The sequence below is a fragment of the Papio anubis genome, chromosome 2 (genome assembly GCF_008728515.1).
Source record: "Papio anubis isolate 15944 chromosome 2, Panubis1.0, whole genome shotgun sequence".
In the NCBI taxonomy this organism is placed as follows: Eukaryota; Metazoa; Chordata; class Mammalia; order Primates; family Cercopithecidae; genus Papio; species Papio anubis.
In genome coordinates this window covers 109193955-109199973 of record NC_044977.1, presented here as the reverse complement: position 1 = coordinate 109199973, position 6019 = coordinate 109193955, and positions in this window count along the sequence as shown.

The following is a 6019-nucleotide window of genomic DNA, read 5'->3' as shown; positions in this document are numbered from 1 at the left end:
GAGTAAGACTCCATTAAAAAAAAAAAAAATTTTTTAAAAAAAAAGGTCAGGCGCAGTGGCTCACGCCTGTAATCCCAGCACTTTGGGAGGCCAAGGCACGTGGATCACGAGGTCAGGAGATAAAGACCATCCTGGCTAACACGGTGAAACCCCGTCTCTACTAAAAATACAAAAATAAGCTGGGCGTGGTGGCGGGCACCTGTAGTCCCAGCTACTCGGGAGGCTGAGGCAGGAGAATGGCGTGAACCCGGGAGGCGGAGCTTGCAGTGAGCCGAGATCGCGCCACTACACTCCAGCCTGGACAACAGAGTGAGACTCCGTCTCAGAAAAAAAAAAAGAAAGAAAGAAAGAAAGAAAAGAAAAAGAAAAAAAGAAAAAAGATAACAACTAAAAGAAAGGAATAAAATGAACACATATTGATATTTCAGATTTGGCAGGCATCATCATGCCAAGGCTTTCACACAAATGACCTCCTCTAATTATCACAAGGATCCTTAAGGAAGAATCATTAACCCCAGTTTCCAGTAGGGTTAAAGTAACACACCTGGGCTTACATAGAGAAAAAGTGACATAGTTAAAATTGAATGTTCAGAGTCCTAATATTCTTTGTTCCATGACAGCACTTCTTAGTCATGCTGAATCGTGCTAAGGACCAATAGATCTCAGGGAATATACCGGAAATGTGTCTTGTTCAGGGGAATGGGAAGCAGACCCATTATCTTCAAGCAATTCTCCTTCTCCTACTTCCCACGAGACCAAAAGCGAAACTCAGAATCAGCCTAGGGTACAACATATTTCAGTTAACCTCTCCCAAACGCACACAAATACACCCTTATCAGTTTGCTAATATTTGAAAATCATTTCGCTGAGAGGGGTTATGAGTATGTGAATGGATTTCCATTAACATACATGTAAGACCATACATCTCTTTTGTGGCATATAGAGGATAGAACGATTTTACTGAATAAAGCAAGAATTTGGAGGAAGAAAGCTTTCAAACCGGGGCCACAGCTTCCTGACTTCAGTCTGATAGCTGCCTTCCCCTGTGCAACCAAAAAATGGTCCAGATGTAGTCTTGAGTCCTCTGCAGCCATGCAGGCTTAGAATATGGTGGGAACTGGTCCCATGGAACAGTCCCATGAAATGAACTCTGAGTACCATGCCATAAAGTGCCCTCAGGGCATCCAAATATATCCAAACAAACCAAGGGATTTGGAGCTTAGCATTTTACAGGAACAGTATTAAAACAAAACTACGTCTGCAGCAGCAGAACTGAAATGAATATAAGATTAGGTTCTTCCAATCTGTCAAAATAAATTTATTTGGAATTGTGAGCAATATAAACTCTGTAAGTTCCAGTCTCTGACTATTTCTAATACATGTTAGGATTCTACCCAATGATTTGGGCAGGTATAAGAAGTAGTTTATGATGCTACATGCCTCTCTTACTTTCAATGTATTTGGGACTCCTTTGTCAGTTTTATAAGTGGTGTCTTCTTTACAGTAACTTTTGTGAACAATACTTAGAACAGTGTTTTCATAATCTTAAAGGCCATATAGCAGAGTGGTTAATGGTTGAGAGTATGGGCTCTGCAGCCAGAGTAACTTTGTTTGAACCCAGGCTTCATAATGTAGGAGCTCTCTAATGTTGGGCAAATTACTTCTGTGTGCCTCAGCTTCCTTATCTGTCAAAAGAGGAGGTTATTAGTGCTGCCTTTTAAGCTTGTTTCAAAGATTAAATAATTTATTCTATATATAGCACATAGAAAAGTGACTGACATGGTAAGGGCTTCATTCTCTAGCAAGAACCTCAAGAATAAGAGAAAGGGGCAAGAAGGAGACAAGAGCCAAGAAACCACCACAGCCACTGTTACCATGCAGTGGAATGGAGGAGAACTAGCTAATATTTATCTCACTAGTTCATGTCTCAACAGTTGAGAAACAGAGATTTGTGCTTCTCAAACGTGAATGTGCTTATGTTACCTAGAGAGCTTGTTAAAATGTGGATTTTTATCCATTAGGTCCAAGGTGCAGCTGGAGGTTCTGCATTTCTTTTTCTTTTTTCTTTTCTTTACTTTTTTTTTTTTTTTTTTTTTTTTTGACCGAATTTTTTTTTTTTATCCCGGCTGGGGTGCAGTGGTGCAATCTCCCTTCACTGCAAGCTCCACTTCCCGGGTTCACACCATGCTCCTGACTCAGCCTCCCAAGTAGCTGGCACCCACCACCACGCCCAGCTAATTTTTTGTATTTTTAGTAGAGACGGGGTTTCACCGTGTTAGGCAGGATGGTCTCAATCTCCTGACCTCGTGATCTGCCTGCCTCAGCCTCCCAAAGTGCTGGAATTACAGGCGTGAGCCACTGCGCCCAGCTGAGGTTTTGCATTTCTGATAGGCTCTCAGGTGATGCTGATGCCACTGGTCTGAAGATCACCCTTTGAGGAGCAAGAGTTTAGAGAAAACCTGTTCCTGAATGCCACATGGTCTCTTTCTTAAGGTTGAGCTCTCCAGGGATCTACTTACGAAGCTCTTTTGTCATTTTTGGTCATGGGTCATGAGTCAAGAAAACATTTGAAAATAGATGTTGCTTCAAGGAAAGTGGTATAGGTATTCGATGTTGCATTACATGAAATATTTTGAATTCTTAAGCATTTGCTCATTTTCCCCACTCAGGATCCAAAATTGATTTTTCTTTTCAGATCATTAATTATAAAATAAAAGATTGAGTTTTTTAAGGTAGGCAGAATGTCTCCATTTGCTTTCCAAATAGGGATGGAATCAGCAAAAGCAAACATCTTCTTGTCATATGATGACCGTCCCCTTCCCAAACAACCAGTCCTTTAATTCTAACCTCATGCACATTTCAAGAGAAATGTAAAGCAGATGGTTGTGTTCCACTGATACATAAATCACAGAAATTTCTCATAAATTTTTTTTGATTGTTAAAAAGCTTCAAACTGCCAGGCAGTGTTTTGCTTAAACAAAAGATGGGCCTGAACAAACCGCTAAGTGGAACAGCATTCAGGTTTCAAAAGCTTAAATTTAGTCAAATGATTTCCTTACTATCTTCTATAGATACTTCTTCATAAAAATTCAAGATATGCAGAGACTTGAACACTATGTGTGTGTGCTTTAAAATGTCTACAAGCGAAATCAACAAGTATCATTCCTGTTCTTGAACAACAGAGAGACCTCCATTTCCCACCAAGTTACTTGTGACTAATTCTTACTTACTAATTCTACCAAGATCATAAAGCAGTGCCTTACAGTAAGAGTTGGCAAACTTTTTCTGTAAATGGCCAGATAGTAAATATTATAGATTTTGTTGCTCATTCAGTATACTAGTTTGCTAAGGCAGCTGTAACAAAGTACCACAAACTGGGTGGTTTAAACAATAAAAATGGGTTGTCTTACAGTTCTGGAGGACAGACATCTGAGATCAAGGTATTGGCAGGGTTGGTTCTTTCTGAGGGCTGCAAGAATCTGTTCCACGCCTCTCTTCTAGCTTGTGGTGGTTTGCTGGCAATCTTTGACATTCCTTGACTGCATCACTTCAATCTCTGTCTGTCTCTTCACGTGACATTATCCCCGGGTGCATATCTGTGTCCAAATTCACCCTTTTTAGAAGGATACCAGTCATGTTGAATTAGGGGCCCACCCTACTCCAGTATGACCTCATCCTAACTTCACTAATTACATCTGCAAAGACCCTATTTCCAAATAAAGTCACGTTCAAAGGTATTGGGGGCTAGGACTTCAACATATGAATTTGGGTGGGGTTTGGGAAGGACACAATTCAACCCGTAACAGTCTCTGTCAATAACATATGGTATTTGTCTCAGCTATTCAACTCTGCCCTTGAATTGCAAAAGCATCTATGGAAAAATACATAAACAAATGGGCATGGCTGTGTTACAGTAAAGCTATACTTACGTATTTTTTAATAGATGGTAAGCCTGTAGGCAGTAGTTTTTGAACATTTGCCTTAGAGTGTCTCTGATCCTTTGTGGATATGAAAAAGAAAAAAAAACATGAGGAGATTTGGCACTTGGCACAGAAGAGGAGAAAAAACTTTACAAGTTTTCAAAATGCCTATTTTATATTTGGAATTTTAGTCATAATGCTTTACATTTAGCTTTAATATCTTATCTCTACATTCAAATATACTCTGGATTTGTGTACACAGTTTCAATTAAGCAAACTGATATAAATTTTATAATGGTGACTCTAGTAAACATGATACACTTTGTCTTCAGACTGCTACTAAGTTCTAGAATGACAGCAAAACAGGCTTTTCCATTTAACATTATACCTGTATGGTTTGATTTTTTGGTATGAATATGTCTGAAACATGAATAATTGCTTGTGATTTATAATGTATTTAGAAATGTATCTATGTTTATCCTCTGTGAATACATGTGTATATTCCTTTCCCTTTAATTAATATTTCTAGAGTACCTACAGGCAGTGTATTAGACTGTATACAATGAATCCTGCATAAGACACATTGTTTCCAAAGACTTATACCCTCCTAGAAGATATATACACAAAGAAAACAGACAGCATATGACATATGTTCAAGCATCATCCAAAGATTTACATACACAACTGCTATGTAGAGGACATTGCTTTGTTCGCTTGAGTCCATATAAATGCATATATGTAAATCTCACATCTTCATTTATAATGCATCTTTACTTGGAACCTTAATGGAATCAAATTAGAGCGTTCTGTATAGGGTCATAGATGTAAGAGCACATTAAAAGGCTTTCATGGAAAACTTGAAGGTTGACTATGCAGTAAAGAAAAGATTCAATCAGGCACATACTGTACGTTTTGCAATAGTAACAAAGGTCATGCTACCATTATATTAAAACTTAGATCCAGTTTATTTTATATATATTAAAATGCTATGCCTCTGGAACTCTTCCTCCACATAGTTATACAGATAGCTAGAGTCAGGGGTCAGCATCTGCGTGAAATTTTGAAGTAACATATGTGCAAGTAGTAACCGGTGTTACTGCGGATGAAATGAACCCCACCCACAGGTATCAGTATTGGATATTGGGGGTTCATTCAGCTTCAGCAAAGGTGCCCCATAAAATCACTTATCTGAAGTGCCCCAAGATTGGCCTTGTATTTAGAAGCTGAAAGAAAATACCCGCTAGATTATATAAATTATAAAATAGGTCAAATTGGGAGATCAAATGAGTAGATCACGTGCTTTTAATTAGGTTTTTACCTTAAAGGTTTTCAGTTCAGACAGAGATATTCAGAGCAAGTACCAACTATGCTGACATATATGAAATGCTGTATGACCGAAATGTCAGATGTATATGGCTTTAATAATTTTAACCATTTTAGGTCCAAAGATTACTTTTAAAATCGCAATTAATAGAGTATTCTCTTTGGAATTATGAAAGCACTATCACATTTCCTGACTAAAGACCATGACTTCCAATAACACAAGCCAACATCTGCCTTTACACATACCACATCTGGGTTGACTTTATATTGCTCAAAATAAGATTTGAACATTGGTAGTGAAACCAGAATTTACCTTACAAATAAAACAATAAAGCATCCCTACACTATTTTTAACCTAGAAACTCTGTGAATCTCTTAGATTCTCTGGTCTGTAGTTTAGAAGCCATTGTCCTATCCTAAGAATCTTCCACACATTTGTTTGGAGATGGGGCAATTTCTCTCACTTCTTTCTGCGTTTACTTAAATAAAGGAAAGGGGCTTCCATCTTCCCATAGAACTAAAAAAGAAAATGAAACTAAATGGCTTTTTTTCTTCTCAACACTTTGCAAACTTTGACTAGGAAATGAAGCACTACAGTGTGTCAATGAAGAATAATGATAATATTAATAATGATGGTGATGATAACGATAATGATGAATTAGGCAGTATAATTCTCTTCTTCTTCTAAGTCTGAAAACTGAAGCAAAATGATGAAGTGCCTTTCCCAAGATCAGCAGCTCCACAATGAGAACTTGGGCTTGTCCTCCCTCACACGT